This window comes from Thermobia domestica, chromosome 3 (assembly GCF_964235325.1).
Source record: "Thermobia domestica chromosome 3, izTheDome1.hap1.1, whole genome shotgun sequence".
Taxonomy (NCBI): Eukaryota; Metazoa; Arthropoda; class Insecta; order Zygentoma; family Lepismatidae; genus Thermobia; species Thermobia domestica.
This window is the reverse complement of record NC_137456.1, coordinates 77,079,225-77,097,389: the sequence shown is the minus strand read 5'-3', so window position 1 is coordinate 77,097,389 and position 18,165 is coordinate 77,079,225. Positions and strand designations below refer to the sequence as shown.

Sequence of the window (18,165 nt, the reverse complement as noted above, 5' to 3'; positions counted from 1 at the left end):
TAGCATAGTTATAATTATTGTGTTTTCGTTCCCATGAACGCAATGGGGTTACGTAACTTCTGGATTATTCGCTTGCCCAACTATTCTGAGGCTTTAATATGTTGCAGCATATCACGAGCTACGGATAATATATAATGTAACATTTGTTGTAAATCACATATTATGATACGAGACTATTTTACATAGTATATCTTATCTAATATAAATAAAATAAAGAGTTTGTTTGTGTGTTTGTCTGTCTGTCTGTGTTTGACCTGGGGACCAGACGAGTGGACCGAGAGTTCCCAAAATTTGGTCACGGGTACCTTAGTCCAGGCCCTAGATCAAGACGAAACGTTTTTTTAAATTTCGAACCAGGGGGGTCTCGGGGGGGACGTTTACTGGGACCGACCTGGGGACCAGACAAGTTGACCGAGAGTTACCAAATTTTGGTCACGGATACCTTGGTCCAGGTCCCAGTCTAAGGCGAAGCGTTTTTGTCAAAATTGGAACCAGGTGGTCTCAGGGGGGCGTTTACTGGGACCGACCTGGGGACCAGACAAGTTGACCGAGAGTTACCAAATTTTGGTCACGGATACCTTGGTCCAGGTCCCAGTCTAAGGCGAAGCGTTTTTGTCAAAATTGGAACCAGGGGGGTCTCAGGGGGGCGTTTAGCGAGACATGTAGTAAAAGTAATCCAAATTGATCGACATTAGTGTCAAATCCATAGTTTTCACGGTCGCTGAGATCAAAGTTGACACTTCCATCAGCGATGACTTGCAAATTCAGCTACTACTGTATGCGGGCCGGTTGTCAGCGGGTGAGGAATACCGAGACATGTATAAATAGCCCATATTGATTGATACTAGTGTCAAATCCATAGTTTTCGCGGTCACTGAAATGAATGGTGATACTTCCACAGGTGTTGACTTCCAAATACAGCCCCCATGCGAAGAATGGGTATATTAAGCTAGTATTACAATAAATGGACTGCTTGGATGCCAAGAACTAGTACAGATAAGTACCATTCACTTCTATGAATAGGTATTTTTTTAAAGGATTTTTGTAAACACTAAGTTATAAAGCAATGAACTACATACAGTAGTTATGGTTTTGGTTCCCAACATAAAAGAAATATGGATTGTTCATGAGATATTGAACTTCAACTTTCACTCCTGGAAAATTTCAATTTTGGAGTTAGGCCACTTGGCATCAAAGCAGTTCACTGTAAGATAAATACATTCCGCACATTAGTAACATAGTTGTTCAGGGGCCTTCGATTTCCATGCTCTCAAATGAAAGCTGAACGATTGCTTGATACATGCTGACTATATAGGAGAAATAGTGTATTAAGTTTTCGAGCTTTGGTGCGTATCCGTATTTACACTCTGATATAACTTTAAGTTCACACTCAAATCGAGCTAATTGTTTAATGCATTTCGAAAGCTTTTGTTTTTATGCAGCTCATTAAGGAAAATCTATTTCATAATCGTAATATTTATGTACTAAGAAACTATGAACGTGAAGTGGACTCGACCTAGCCCCGTGGCCGCTGTGACTCAGTGGCACAGCTCTCACCCTTGGTGTGTGAGGACTCTGATTCTGTGTGTGTGTGTGAACTCCGCGGCTAGTGTACGCGTCTTTGCCGTGGAAGACTCGGGTTCAATTCCCGGCGCGAGCTCATGTAGTTCGGATTCCACGTTAATCAGTAAGTCTACATTTCATATATCCTCGCTGCTGAAAGAGACGGTAAAGTCAAAATCAACTCAACAATATATATATGTGTGTGTGCTTATGTGAATTTCCTCGTGGCTGTATGGTTAACACATACGCCTTGATCGCGGGAGACTCTGGTTCGATTTACGGTGGAAGCTCATGAAGTTGTTACCGGTATCCCACTTTAAACTGTAGATCCATGCCTCATATAACCATAGATATAATATATATGCCTTTGATACACTTATTTTCCGACTTGGAAGCCATCGAAAATTTCCGGACACAGAGTCCCGTAGACCGAAAATGAGAAACATGGGTACAGAGTAAAACAGCCATAGAAATTTAAGCTTTTTAGGCTAACTTAATCCTTACATATAATGCAACTAGCTTGGCCAAGTTATAATGGAGGAAATGCTATCATTGCAACACACTGAGAATAGAAAATGTTCGTCAGGTATTACTATCCCCCCTCTCCTGCAGAATGAAAACCCTGACTAAAACTCAATATATATATATATATATATATATATATATATATATATATATATATATATATATATATATATATAATAAAACTATTTTGTGTAATGTAACAAACAGTGGCGGATAGTATTCATGTTTCCTTGCAGAGGTCCTTACGAGGGTTCGCTTCCATCTTCCTCTCCCCAAGAACTAAAATAAATTAAAAAATTGCTATTACTTGTTAATCTTGTACAAAGGACGCAATTAAAGTCCCAGTATAACACCCCTTCAAATTTAGATTTTTCCCCTGGAAGAAAACCAGTTATTATTGTTTCTTGATTTCTCAGTCTCACCTACATAAACATACGAATAGAATTACAGGATAGGACATGTTTAGATTGCTTGCACGTGACATCTAACTATATTTCTCATCAAATGTGTCACAGATGAAAATTTCCGTTTGTACTGCCTCTATTTTCTGGTACATATGTTTCATTTATGTTATGTTGCTAAAATTCGTTAGGAAACAAGTACAGACTACGCCTGTGTGCCTGACAAAACGTAAATGTACTGGATAATTATTTCTTCCAGAAAAAAAGTAACCCATCTCATGTCGGCTAACAAAAGGAGGTAGCGGACCAAAGATAGCCGTTGTTTACCTAAGGTCGTTACACAGCAGGGGTTTCATTCAGTCAGAGGGAAAAGAAAAAATAATTTAAGGTTTCTACATTTGTTTTGAACTGCAATATACTTCTTCCTTTTATTTTAAGAACCATTTCCTTCTCATTTGTCTGCATCAGAAAAAAATGCAAAAAAATCACTAGAATGTGCCTATTTACCCAAAGTACGTACTAGATCACTAGTTCAATAGTAAAATCACTAAATCTAGTACGAAATCATAAATGTGGCATCCCTGGGTTGGAGCGAAAGTAATGGTAGGAGTAAAAACTAGTCCGTATTTCTACTGCGTTCTGTTGTTGAATTCACAGAAATGTTCAAAAACAAATTCAAGAAGTAAAACACGATCCTACAAAAGACTGTTTACTTGCTCACTGGTTTTCGTATTGTGAACTGAAACTCAAGTGCGCAGTCATGTTGAATACTTCTGTCCCTTTCTACTTTACAACTTGAGGTGGGATGAGGGTCAGGATTGATCTAGTGATATACCGCTAAAGGAAGTGCTTCAGTACAGAGTCGGAAGCGGTATGTATTGTTTATACTACTTACAACGTTACCCTCCACATAAAATATAAATTCACCCTTTCTCCCTTCCCTTTTTCGAATACAATGAACCGACTATTTTGCTGAAGAAAGATGCTAAAAGAAAATTGAAACATCTGTGTCTAAACTTTCTTTGAAGCGCAGTCTTTTGTATTTGTAAGGTTTTGCGAGTGTTTTCGAGATAGCCAAATCTTTTACCATGGACTCCTGCTGCGAACTGACCGTGAGTAAACACCCGATCTCGCTGTGCTCAATTTCTCTCGCACACGTGAAATGGGTTTGTTGTTTCCAAAACAAATAGGAAGTTACCTTGTGCTTTTGCATTTCTGCACGCACACAGGTACCATTGTTGTTTTAATGATCAGAAGAAATATCCGATATATATGATACGAAACAGCTAACAGAGGGAGGCAAAGATAAAAGTAGGCCTATACCAAGTTTTCCGCGTGGTACCATTACGGAGAATAAATATTTGATAAAGTCACGTAGATGCGATTAAACCTATTCCATCTGTCCTTATAACTTTTCTGGTCTCATCAATTTCTCAGGAGAATACGTACAACATATGTCCAAATTCCATATATACTCTTTCTAAACTAATGAGTAAACTCATTAAGAACACCAACCGATATCAATAAACAGAAAAGAAAACAATACTTTATGCTTCTATCATTTGGTACACATCTCTATGAAGCACAGCTTGTTTCTTTTCGAAATAGTTTCTTCGTGTCACAACTGTGGTTAGTTTTGTTTTGTGTTAGGATGAAAGAGAGAAATGCAACATTTGCTTCGCGGTGAAGTTATATATATTATTAAGATGAGCGGTGATAAGCGAGGTTTAACAAAGAGTGCCTTTCGGATGCACAATTTAACGGGTAGTTGCAGTCCTTGTTGAGAATCGAACCAAAGCTATGTAAGACATGTTATGACAAATCCAAAAGGTGTGTTGTATCGGTGCAGTAACAGTTTTTCACGTTTTTGAAAATGTTCCAAAACCCAAAGAATAATCTTTAATTTCTGATATTTTAGTCGTCACAAATTACAATTTTATAATGTAGTCAATGTTTATAATTACTGGGCAGTTGGGCGTTTAAACTAATGACATCATAATAAAGTCAAAACCATAATTTTGAGTTGAATTGATTCTGAGTTTAACGTCCCGTTCAGCAGCAAGGCTATGTGAGACGTGGACCTACTGATTAACGTGGAATCCGAATCACATGAACTCCCACCGGGAATCGAGCCCAAGCTTCCCACGCCAAAGGCAAGTATGCTAACCGTTAGCCACGAAGGAGCTCCACCATAATTTTAGTGGGCGTTAAGAAATATCTCGCCAGTGCTTTTACAATAAATAAAATTTTATAAGTATTAAAGAATAGTGGTAAGAGATTTTATAATAGCTCTTTTATTTATGAGATATGAGTATTTTGAAAAAAAAAACAAATAAAGAATAGGTTGGCGGAACCACAAAAGACTTTCTTATAAATACATACGCACCTTACTCACCTTTTATAATTGCCATGCTTACGTTCTCCATAAAAACAGAAATTCTCTTTTAGTGATACTTTACACAAGATCATGAAGTGGGTTCAAATTTAATTAAAGGCAAAATACAATACAATAATCCACAAATATTGCCTCAAGTGAGTTTAAAGATTTCTAAACACTAGTGCGAAACCGGGCTCTGCCGTTGCGATCGATTTACAGGTCTTGAGACGAAAGTAAGAAGGGACTTACGCACAGAGTAAGTAAAAACAATTAATATGCCTGTAACTTTCCCCCCAAATGGGTGTATCTTAAAACTACCCTCACCATTATTTTTCTAATTAAATTCTAGCCCGAAATTATGTATCATACTTTACTCATTAGTTTAGAAAGAGTATATATGGAATTTGGACATATGTTGTACGTATTCTCCTGAGAAATTGATGAGACCAGAAAAGTTATAAGGACAGATGGAATAGGTTTAAGCGCATCTACGTGACTTTATCAAATATTTATTCTCCGTAATGGTACCACGCGGAAAACTTGGTATAGGCCTACTTTTATCTTTGCCTCCCTCTGTTAGCTGTTTCGTATCATATATATCGGATATTTCTTCTGATCATTAAAACAACAATGGTACCTGTGTGCGTGCAGAAATGCAAAAGCACAAGGTAACTTCCTATTTGTTTTGGAAACAACAAACCCATTTCACGTGTGCGAGAGAAATTGAGCACAGCGAGATCGGGTGTTTACTCACGGTCAGTTCGCAGCAGGAGTCCATGGTAAAAGATTTGGCTATCTCGAAAACACTCGCAAAACCTTACAAATACAAAAGACTGCGCTTCAAAGAAAGTTTAGACACAGATGTTTCAATTTTCTTTTAGCATCTTTCTTCAGCAAAATAGTCGGTTCATTGTATTCGAAAAAGGGAAGGGAGAAAGGGTGAATTTATATTTTATGTGGAGGGTAACGTTGTAAGTAGTATAAACAATACATACCCTTCTACTGGGTGGAACTAAGTGCAAACCGACTCCTATGTTCCCTTTGGTATTTCTGGTCGCACTAAAATAAATAATGCGTTGAAAATATTACTTATCATATTTTAAGTATGATACAGAAAATAACTCACCTGACAAAGTTTCAGCTTCGAATAATAACGTTAAATTGATTATTTTCTGGCACAGACGCAAACATAAAGTACATGTGTAACTCTCTACCTGGAAGTTGTACATAATTCATCTCATAATGTTGTTCTTTTAACAACTGTGTGGCCCAAGCAATAGTTTGTGTTTGCAGTGCATAGATCAGAAAATGCTGAAACACCTTTTTAATCGTTTCAAATGAAAAGTCTAAAAACCAAATTTCATATGTCTAACCTTAAGGAATTTCGAGGTGTGGCCATGTTTTCTTAACAATTGCAACCCGAACTCTCTTATATTTCTGCATTTTTCTTCCCTTCTAGGTCCAAAAAAGCTCTAACATGTGTTCATGTCTACCCTTCATTTACCAAATTTCATGTCTTCCCTTCAGAAGAGGAGGAGATGTGGAGATTTTATTATAATAATTCCCACTTGAGTTTCTCCCCTTCCCTGTCGAACTTCCAAAAGTATTTCCTTAGTGGTATCTTAACGTCACAAATCCCATACACTGTGAAAATTCCTAGTTTCTAGCTTAAGTGTTGATCAGTCAGACTTATTTTGTTTAGAGAAATTAGTACTTAGTTTCTCGATTGTGGTAAAAATTCACCTTCCATTGACTTCAGAAAATGTTCGTTATGTATAAGGACACATTGTATTTTTCATAATATATCATAACATAATGGCATGAGAGATATCTTCTATCTGTTTTTGCCAATTCTTGTTCTTAATAGCAATTAGTGATTTATTATTATTATTATATTTTATTTTATTTTTATTTATTTCTTTATTTATTTTGCAAAACTCACTAATTAGGGATGCCTCCAACGTTGAACCTTGAATCTGGGGATGACCTATATATTGCCCGAAAGGGTTTGTCGAACAAGTTCCAAAACAGGTGTCAATTCTTTGCCCGGGAGTGATCCCACCCCTTCAGGATTGAAAATATATAGAACAACTTGACTTATATATCAAAGTGCTCCACATGACTAGTAGATAAAAAAAATATATATAATATGCAGTACCCCAGGGATGCAAATAACCACTCGCCCGGGGCGAGTGGTTAGTTAATGTGGGCGAGTATTGAATATCATGCGGAAGGTAAGTAAATGATTTCTATTGTGGGATGTGGGCTAGTAGCTTTTTTCTTTGGCTAGTAAAAATTTATTGCTTATTTGCATCCCTGCACTACCCTATTATATCCTATATGAAGGCAATAAACCAAAAAATGATTATTTCGCTATAAGTATCATGTATTAGTGAACCTCACTATCACGCCGAAGAGTGATTGAGCCTCACAGTTTAAAAACAGAGGCCAAGTCCTGGCAGCACTGTCTTGACGTGTGAGTTACATGACTCTCACACATAACCAAAAACTAAAGCCAAGTTCCGGCAAACATCCAGCCGGAGCCTTCTTCCCTCTGATTACTCGTGCTTTATCGTGGCTAGAGAGCTTAAACCCTAAAGGGTGACCAATCGAGTTTATATAGCTACAAAGAAAAAGCTGTTTAGAATATAATTAGGAAGTTCTAAAATACAGAATTTGTCATATAGCATGTTGTAAATGATGAAAATATGATTACCTTGATTTAGGAAGAAACCATCTGCATATTCCATAATAATTTTCGCACCTAGTCCCAATTGTAAAATAACTGACAGAATACTTGTTCTTTGATTTAGAGGGAATAAGGTTTATGGAAATTATTTGGAACTAGGTGCATATTTAAATCTGATTTAAACTGCTCCCTGAGCAAAACAATACGTTTATACATAAAATATTACAATAAACATATTGCTTTGCTCAGCAAGTAATTTAAACCAGATTTAAGTTTGTTGAAAGCGAAGTTTGTGCAACGAAAAATATTACAGTAGGTACAAATCTTTTTTTTGAGTCTCAAAATAGTTGTTGATGCAAGAAGAGTTACGTAAATTCTCGTTCCGTTTCATCCTTTATGTACTACATTTCGTGGAACTCCATGGTACCGTTAGCCTAGTTTACATGAGGAATATTTATTAAAAAATCGAAGCTGTACTCCTAACAATTTCGGCGATTTGAAGTACAGCAAAAAAAAAAAAAAAAAAAAAGGTCCCTCTTAAAATACGAATCTCATTTGCAACCTCTAGGGTACGTGGATATTTTCATCTTCAAACTTTCAATTCTGCTCCTAAAAGTTTTAGAGTTCTGGTGGAAACCAAAGAAAAACTTTCGAAGTCTCATTTTTTCCCCCTCTTTAGGAGTCAAATCTCACAAAAACTCGCATCTTATATGCAGACTGGGCACAGGAAGAATATTCTGCAAAATCGCCACTTCTTGTCAAAATTAGAAATGTCTCCATTGATATTGTTCTATTCCTCGAGACTTTCATGCCCATTGGTTTAGTATTGAAAAAGAAAAGTGGTAGAGTGTTAAGAACGGAAGATGTTTGTATTTTTTTTTTTAAGATGAAGACTTTATTATTATTTATTTATTTATTTGCCTCATCAATGTATCTTCTTGGTGCAATGTTAAGAACGGAAGATATTTCTAGTTGTCTTAGAGAATACGCTATTATTATTTATTTATTTATTTGCCCAATCAATTTATCTTCTTGTGTGATCAGTGTACAAGAACATAAAATAGTATTCTGATAACCTCACTTTTTACCAATGTATGTGCAACTAATGTGTGAACGGAAATTTCCATAACGAAAATAACTGTAGCGCTCCAATTTTATTTCCTGGTTTCCATATTACAAATTACCTATTTCTCCGCTTGTTAACTTAATTTCGTGTCACGAATTTCTGTTTGTTTTCGAGTAGAGGGGGGGGGGGGAGTTAAAATATTGTTTTTTTTTTTTGTTCTTTGTTCGTTATTTCGCGTATTAACCTGAGTGTGGATATGTACTAATTTACATGGTAGTTCATTGTTTTGTGTTATTACTACATAATGTACAAATTTTCAATATTGACAACACAAAATTGAGCGTTTTGTTTGATGTTCACATCTCATGATATTAATTTGTAGATAGATATACCTAGGCATATTATTGTGTTGGTTACTGACCGCAAACACTGAAACGTTCATTGAATACCATTCTTTTGTACACACAGAGAGAACCCATTTAGCCTAGCTAGATAACGAAATTGCGGAAAATACGTTCATTCATAGAGATGCGTAATTTTCCTACTCATAAAATATGGTATCCCACAACAAACAGAATAAATTGTACTGTACAATATGAACAGTACCACGGTCTCGTGTTCGCAGTGTTGCCCGTCTCGTAAATATTGTAAAAGTTTTGTCTTGACTTACTCAACTCGTCTTGAGATTCTGATGCCGTTTTATAAATTTATTATGATTTATTTTTAAATTTTATCTAGTTGCCAGAATCCTTCTGCATCACGAGAGTCTACAAGGTTGTGATATAACAACATGTAAACCATTTTTATTATTGGAGTAGGGCTTTATTGTGCAATGAGTTGCGTATCTCTCAACTTTCACAAATAGTATTCATTATGTTCATATGATCACTTTATCAATTGATATTGTTTGTCTAGAACAATATTACAGATCTAAGACTTGGATGAACTAATATTGCCTACAAGACTCGTGAAACTTCATCTAGTGTCTTTTTTTTTTTTTTTTTTTTTTTTTTTTTTTTTTTTTTTTTTTAAGGAAGTTTTCGCATCATTTTTGGGACTGGTCGAAACTAGATTAATACTCTTCACGAGTTTTGTGGGCAGCACTAACCATGTTCGATTTTCTGTGGAGGAATTCCCCTAGGTCAGGGTGACTAGACGTCCCATTTTTAACGGGATTACCTTTTTTTGAAAGTCATCCCATATCCCCGGAGAAATCCAAACGAGACGCAAAATATTCTTTAAAAAAAAAAAAAAGAAAGAAAAAGCGTCCTGCGTTTGGCTTGTAGTTAGGTACTATAGTATATTTTTTAAGTGTTCATAAATCCCACAACTTAGTCTTTGTATGGAAATATTTGAATGTATTTAAATAGTGTCATACTTTTCTAACAGATGGATCAATGTTTCGATATTCGATAACCTACCATGGTAGGATAATAATCGAAGGTTACTTCTTCTTAACTCGCATAAATATTGTCATAATGATAACTATACCTAGGTGGATTTTCAAACTATGACGGTGTGCCGAGTGTGTCGTTTTTAAAGTTTTATTATTTTTTAAAATTATTTTCTAAATATAGTTGCCCTACAGTAGGGTTGTCTACGAGGCAAGACCCGAGAGCACCTGGGACCTATTCCACCATTAACTTCGCAACTTTTCACTTTGCGCTTTGCAGTTTGCAGCAAAGTTTACGTATGTTCCATGAAGAAATATTTCTGCAAAGTAAAACGTGCAAAGTGCAAAGCGAAAACTTGCAAAGACTTTGCAGAAATTTCTGGCTTTTGTTCCTCCATAATCTTAAAACTGAAAAGTGCAAAGGAAGAGTGCAAAGTTGTGTCGTATTTTGCAAAGAGAAGTTTCGCTTTGCCTAAATGATTGACCTAAGAGCCATTGTCGTTTGAAAATGTTTCGAAGGTTATTATTATATTCATCAAGTGAGGAATCAAGTGTGGATGAGATTCCTAAGAAAGTGTATAAAAACACCATCAACTTCCACGGCATGAATTTATTTGAGTTTAAAGAATGCTTTCGTTTGACAAGTGAGGAAGTAGAATTCGTATTGGAGCATATTGGATAACATTAACATAATTACTCAGATGTACACTTGGCAAAGACACAAGGGAAAACACTCTCCAAGTCCATAGCACGGACAAATGAACCGAAACTCACTCTGAGGTAACTTTATATTCCTATTTTTAATTAACTGATCTGTATACAATAATTGTAGCTGAGATCCAACTAAACTCATAATTTATTAGGTTTGTTACAAGATACAATACTAACTACGAAGTGTAAAATAAATAAATTCTTGTATAAAATGCATTCAGTAAACAACCTTTTAAAGTTATTCTGTACTTGTTCATAATAAACTAATATGTGCGTCATGAAAGCGATTGCGAAACAATCTACTTACAGAAATATGTGCTTAAAAACAAACAGACATGACTCAAAATAAATAACATTTATGAAACCGGTTCCATAGCACTTCATAGTAACAATTACCACTAACTTGTTAAATACTGGACGTAAAGAACTGTCTAAATAAAATAATAGGAACACATTTACTTTACTGGAACACATGAATTAACACAACTAATAATTACTACTTCGCAACAGAAACGTTAGTTATTCTAGTGGTGCCCCCCTTATGTCCATGACGCACCCCCCAATTGTCTATCCATAGGTATTCTTCCATGAAAAAAATCTTTTCGATTAATTTTTACACCCCCTCAAACATATTTATATAGATTTTACCCCCCAAATATTTCAATGACGCAGTTTGCGTCATAGCCCCCCTTTGTGCCCCCCTGGTTATTCATTATTCACGGATTTTAACGTAAGCATTTATATCATGTTTGTCGTTTATAAAAATTCTAATCAAACTCTAAAATAAATTTCCCTCTATACATTGTAATTTATGACTCTTTAAAAGTTCTTTAAAAATAATGGTGGGACTCAAAAACTTTTCACTTTGCAAACTTTGCAAAGTTAAAAGTTGCAAAGTTCAATGGTGGAATAGGCCTCTGCTCTCCCCAAAAATATGTAAAGGTGATGTCTCGTCTCGGAAAATGTAAACGGTTATTCAAAAAACGCCCCGTTTTCGGATCGTCTGGCAAATTTTTGTTTCTCGGTTGCCGACATTGTTTTGTATTGTTGCTCTACCCTCAAACATTCGCTTTAGTCTGAATATCTCGCATTTCTTCAGTCTGTGTCTAGCCATGGAGAAGTTTACGTGTGTCTAGCAATGGAGCAATTTACTATAGCGCAACGTGTGCTAATTGTGAAAACTTTTTATCAGAACGGAGGAAGTTATGCAGCAACTGTCAGGCTACTTCGCGCGGTTCTAGAGCGAAATGAAGCACCGAATGAATCAAACAGTTCAGTTGATTATGAAAAAGTTCATTGGAAGGGTTCAACAGTGAACATTAAAAGTCTTGGACGTCGTCGTGATGGTCGTTCTGAGCAAAACGTTGCGGTGGTTCGTGACATTGTGGCTGTTAGTTCAGTAGTAGAGGAGGTCATATGCCCGACGTCATTCACCATACCTGAAATTGGAATGTGTGATGAACATGTGTATGAATTTTGTTAGTGTGTTTTGAAAAAATAAAGTTCATAATTTTGATGTAACAAAACCGGCGCGCTTTTTTAATAACCCTATAGCTATTTCTATTGAAAGAACCCTCTTTTTTTATCCAGTTATCTTTTTCCGAAAGTACGATTAGTGATTTAGATCCTGCGTTAAACAGTAGATCCCGCTCTGGTTACTTCAGGTAAATGGGATAGGAACTTCCTTTGATAAGAATGCTCAAACTAGACACAACCGGCGGCGTGGTCTTGTAATCCAACTCTTTTGGAAGCTAAGTAGTTTGTGTGTGGGGGGGGGAGGGGGGGGGAGCAACAGTCTTTTCTGTAAACGTTCATTTCGCACGATGGTCTGTGCATCCACCAACTTCACGGGTTCATATTCCAGTCATGATTCGGAGACGATCCTAATAGTAAATCCCTTCCTTCATAACCTTGGTTTGCAGAAAGACTTAAAACACAAAGGGCAAATTATTGTAATAGAGACAATCTAAGAATAGTAAAAAGATTGTGATTCTATTAGAGATGCAAGGGATCGGGAAAAACTTCTTTTTTCTGCTTGGGAAATGTTTAGCTTTTTTTAAAAAATTCTACTTTAAATTGATAAAGCAGACTTTGGTTCGCTTCTCTACAACACAAAAACTCACTTAATTAGTGGTTGATGCAGACACTATTATAAAACCTCGAAAATAAACCATGAATTTCGAAAAGATATTTTAAACAATGTTAATAACATATATTTACATTTCTTCCTAAACATTCAGTACTTTCCCGAATTTTCTATTCATTTATTACATACGTAATAATCTCTTACCACCTATCAGGTGCTTCGAACCTACAAAATCGGTAAAATCCCAAATTCTGTAATGCACTAACTATTCGTTAAACTTGTTTAGCCCTTTTGGGATTTCCACTTTTTGAGGTAAATGTTAGACTTTCAAACAGCTACTGCTTACTTACTATTTATCTTAGGATGATGGTCATACCTCGTTTTCTTTTCTTTTCTTTTTTTTTCAGAATAGAGCATCCTTTTTAATGGTACCACTCGCTTGCCCGTATCGTACACTAGACACGGGAAAATCGGGACTTTTTTCGAAAAAATTTCAATATTTGCGCCACTCTGGCCCGGGTCTGGGTTCACGTAGGGATTTTTTTTTTTTTTTTTTTTTTTTAGAAATACGTACTTATATATACATTGCGTGTGCAAAATTTCAATCTTGTGTCTTGAAAAATAAGGGCAGACAAAATTTTCGAAAGTCTAAAGGTGAGGCGCATATATATATATATATATATATAAAATTTACTACATTACTACTATTATTTTAGTCATAGCTCTAACGCCATTTTCTTCAGTATAACGAGCCCTTTCCAACGGTACCATTCATATGTCCGTATCATACACTTGAACCGGAAAAACCCGAAAATTTTTCTGAAAAATCACCCCCTCGGAATGGTTGCGTCCCTCGAACCCGGGCCTGGATTCACGTAGGGATTTAAAAAAGTGAAAAATACTCAAAGATGCACACAATCCGTATGCAAAGTTTCAATTTGATATCTCGAAAACTAAAGGCGTGAAAAATTTTTGCAATTTGACTTAAGAAAAAAAAAGTCATGCCCCTCCGTTTCCACTTGGCGTTGTCAAGTTAACCATCGGGTTCCAAAACGCATCTGGGATGTTCTTTGGGCCATCCTTGACTTGACCAATAAAAAGCCGGCTTAAATACCTGTTATAGAACCTAAATAAGAGGTCAAAGATAATACTACGCCATGGTAACAAAAGTTACCATAAATTCTTAAAGGGTTAGAAGCAGGAAAGTACCGATTTTTCTGTTCATGGGTCATATGTGTAATAGACTGTTCGTCTGAGTGTATTTTTTCCAAGGCTGCAGAAGATGTAACGACCATCACGGTTTACCCAGTCCTGAAGGTTTCTGAATTTTTAATAAAAGGAATTCAACATATCTTTACGGAACTACCCCCCCCCCCTCCAAAAAAAAAAATAAAACTACGGAATACATTTAAGCACAACTGCGCAACAAATATGCGTGGGTGGTTAGTTTTTGCGCTTCTATCGGAAAGTCCGGGATTCAATCCCACATTTGACCATTCTAACAAAAGTTTTTCTTAATTCCATCTGTGAATATATAGAGATAGTGCGTGTACTGAGGGTCCTGGCCGACTTCCTTTCTTATTGTTTTTAAATAGTTACTAATTGCCAGCAGTGACGGATTTGCGAAGGAGTTACGGTGAAAGGGCTTCTTTCGGAGTGAACCTGTTCCCCGAAATTACGGAATTTCTACTACAAACGAAACATTAATTATGCCTTTACTCGTAAACTGCAAGCTCCCCTTAAATAAAAATTAGGAAGTTTTATAAAAAACTAAACGTTTATAAGAAACTCCTTCCAATTCTAAATATGCCACTGATTATCAGTGTAAAATGGTCTTCAAGGCTGTATCCTGAAGATCATTGCTGAATATACAAACGAAACGAAATAGCCTGTACTCATATACTTCAAACTCCCAAATAAAAATAAGGGATTTTTAGAAAGACTAAACATTAATCAGAGAAACCCCTCCCAAAATCCTTTTCTAAATCCACTACTGATCATTTGTATAAAATGATATTTTAACAAAAGAGACACTGACCAAAGCTTAAAACTTTATTTTAAATTATAATTTGTAACTGTTTCAGATATCTAGCATATCCTTCTTCAGACACGATTGAAATTAATGAAAATACAGACATATATATAAATCTATATGTCTGTATTTTCATTAATTTCGATCGTGTCTGAAGAAGGATATGCTAGATATCCGTTAAAAAAAAAAAAGGATATGCTAGATATCCGAAACAGTTACAAATTATAATTTAAAATAAAGTAAAGTTTTAAGCTTTGGTCAGTGTCTCTTTTGTTAAAACAATTAATCCAAAGCCATGAATAGTCTTACTATAAAATGATATTCTGAAGATTATTGCTAAATCACTGCACAGCTAGAGTATAACGTACGCTCTGACGGATATATTGAAAAACAATAGGTTTAATTTATGTGCTAAAAACTAGAGTTGTAAGCACTAAAGAATGAAACACGAATGACTAAAAATTAAATGATCTAGAGAAGAAAAAAATTGTCGATAACTCAGAAGTTAAAATAAAGTTAAATAGCTCTTAAAACAATTGCCCTCAAACACTACGAACTTTATGTTTACTTTAATTCATAAAACATGTGCTCCATTCATCATGATGGTGAACTCCAGAGCGAAATATAGCATTTAGGTCATGGGATCTTATTTAACTATAAAGTATACTATAAGAAAGCAATTTAGATTAAAAACATGAAAATGAAAAAAGCCAAAATTTCCAGATCCCGTTCCCCCCTCCCGCCCAAAAAACTTATTTTTATGTGAAAAAAACTATTCAAAAAAGTTTTTTGCATCTCTAGATTCTATACACTACTCGTGACAATCAGTGGCATACGCAAGGGCAGGTTTTCGGGTTTTAACCTTCTCCTTGAGCACGATTGTGTAAAAAAAATGAGCATTTACCATATTAACATTTATACAAATATCTGAAATAGACTTGGGAGCTTGAATACACACACTCTCTCCTTGACGAAATTTTGCATAAGTTACTGGTGGTAACTAGCAACATCAATATTTTTTTGGAAATGGATGTATAGAATATACGAGTACCAGGGGAGATAGTAACTTCCCGCTACATTCAGTATGCTGGATATATACGTTTGGGAGGTGATTCCTGACACCAAGATGTGACTAAGTATAGACCAACCTGGGAGTACAAATGCTTCTTTTCGGGATTTTCAGGTTGCCGAAAACATGAAAAAATTAAATTTAAAGATTCATAGCTCCAAAACTATGGGACCTACCGTAATCGTATCAAGACTTCACGTAGGAACCAAAAATACAGGTTTCAGAATTCCAAGGTCCTCACACAACAATTTTTATAGAGGAAGTTTGGCTACGGGCACATTATTTGAAGTACTCTCAAACTACCTCTATAAAAATGGTTGCGAAAGTACCGCAGGATTGTGAAACTTGGACATTTGGATAGGGCACAAATTAGTTCCTAAGTAAAGTCTAGAGCGGACTACGGTAGGTCCCATAGTTTTGGAGCTATGAACCTCTAAAGTCATTTATTCATGTTTTCAGCAGCCTATAACCCCGAAAGGAATCATTTGTGCACCCAGGTTGGTCTATACTTTTTGTCTTATCTTGGTATGAGGGATCACCTCCCAGATTGTTGTCGGTGTTGTTTTGAAACATGCTGTACACATAGTGATGGTTTAGAGCTCGACACAGAAGTCTCTGCCGCGATACAAATGCTTCACACCCCGCCCTTCTTACATGCATTTCTTCGCCCCCTTGTTTCTAGCACGTGCTATGTTGCCACAATAGTCAGTTAAATTCTTGACACCGAGGAGGAAAGATAATTTAAAAGTCTATGCGAATTTATGTTCCATATCATTCTCTCTCCTTTTCGCTGAAGTAAGTTTGGCAACTGCGCATGACACCTTTCATTATGACGCATATTGTTCTTTCCATGGTGAATTATAATTCGCTGAATAAAGTGTAGTGTTGCCAACGGCAGACGAAAGCAGCAAAAATATACCTTTCAGAAGCAGAAGTATTCTGCAAGATTTCTTTCTAGAAAAATCAGTTAAAAAAAAACTTATTAGCATACGACAATAGAGATTAGTGGTGTTGAAGTACCTTTTTCTAAGTGCGCGCGTTTTTCGAATTGTGGTGAAGACAGCCTTTTTTTTTTAAAAAAAAAAGGCTCGGAGTGTTTTGTTTTTAGTATTGAAAGTTTTGTAGATAGCCTATTCCTAGTTTTTTAAGGTTTACGCTTGTAAAAACGTTTATTTGCACAATGCCTCCAGTGTTGTCTAAATTGAAAACAAAGACTTTACATAGCCAAGTAAAGAGAGTTTGAGACGCTTACTGCATAAGCTGGGTTTTAAGTGGAGGAAGACACCAAATAATAGAACCATTTTAAGCGACGAGACAAATAAGGCATTTTAGGCGGGAAGGACGACCAATCATATATGTAGATGAAACATACTTACATAGTTCTCATACTCCAGAATATGGTTGGTCAGATGATTCTGGCAAATGTTTTCGGGTGGCTATGTCCAAGGGACGACGTCTTGTGGTAGTTCACGCCGGAGGTAAGGATGGGTTTGTTCCTAATGCTTTACTAATGTTTAAATCTAATTCGAAATCAGGGAACTACCGCGATGACATGAACAGCGATAATTTCATGAAATGGCTTCGAGAAAAACTAATTCCTAATCTTTCACCCAGATCTGTTATTGTTTTAGACAATGCCTCGTATCACAACCAGGGGCGTCATTTAGGGAGGGCAGGAGGGGGCAATTGCCCCCCGAAGAGTTTGAGTGATACATATACTTTAATCGATTGACTGCTAATATACTAGTACAAAACGTGAAAGTCTTCTTATGTTGGTGGTGCTCTTGCCCCCCTCAAGCGAAGTCTGAAACGACGCCCCTGATCACAACGCGCAATTAAATCCTGCCCCCACTCAAGATTCTTTAAAAAAAGAAATGCAGAGATGGCTTCAAGAAAAGGGGTTACCTTTCATGCCTGACATGACACGACCTGAGCTGTACGAATTAATCAAATTACACAAACCTAAACATGTAACCTACAAAGTTGACTCCTTGCTAAATGAATACGGACATTGTGTATTAAGATTTCCACCATATCACCCTGAATGAAATCCAATAGAAAAAATATGGGCACTAGTGAAAAACTGGGTGGCATATCACAACACAACCTTTAATTTGGATGCGGTCATGCAGCTCGCACAATGCAAATTTGAGAGTGTCACAAGCGAAGAATGGGCTCAAGGTGTCGTCTTGTCGAAGAGATCGAGAATGAGTTTATGGAGCGCGAGGGCCTGATAGATGAATATGAAGATAA

The 18,165-nt window shown here is 36.2% G+C and overlaps 1 protein-coding gene across 3 annotated transcripts in view; it reads left to right on the top strand.

Moving 5' to 3' along the window:
* The window catches only part of Pkc53E (Protein C kinase 53E), a 1,159,983-nt gene that overhangs the window by 841,468 nt on the left and 300,350 nt on the right, over nt 1-18,165 (top strand). The gene's annotated exons all lie outside the window — the stretch shown is intronic.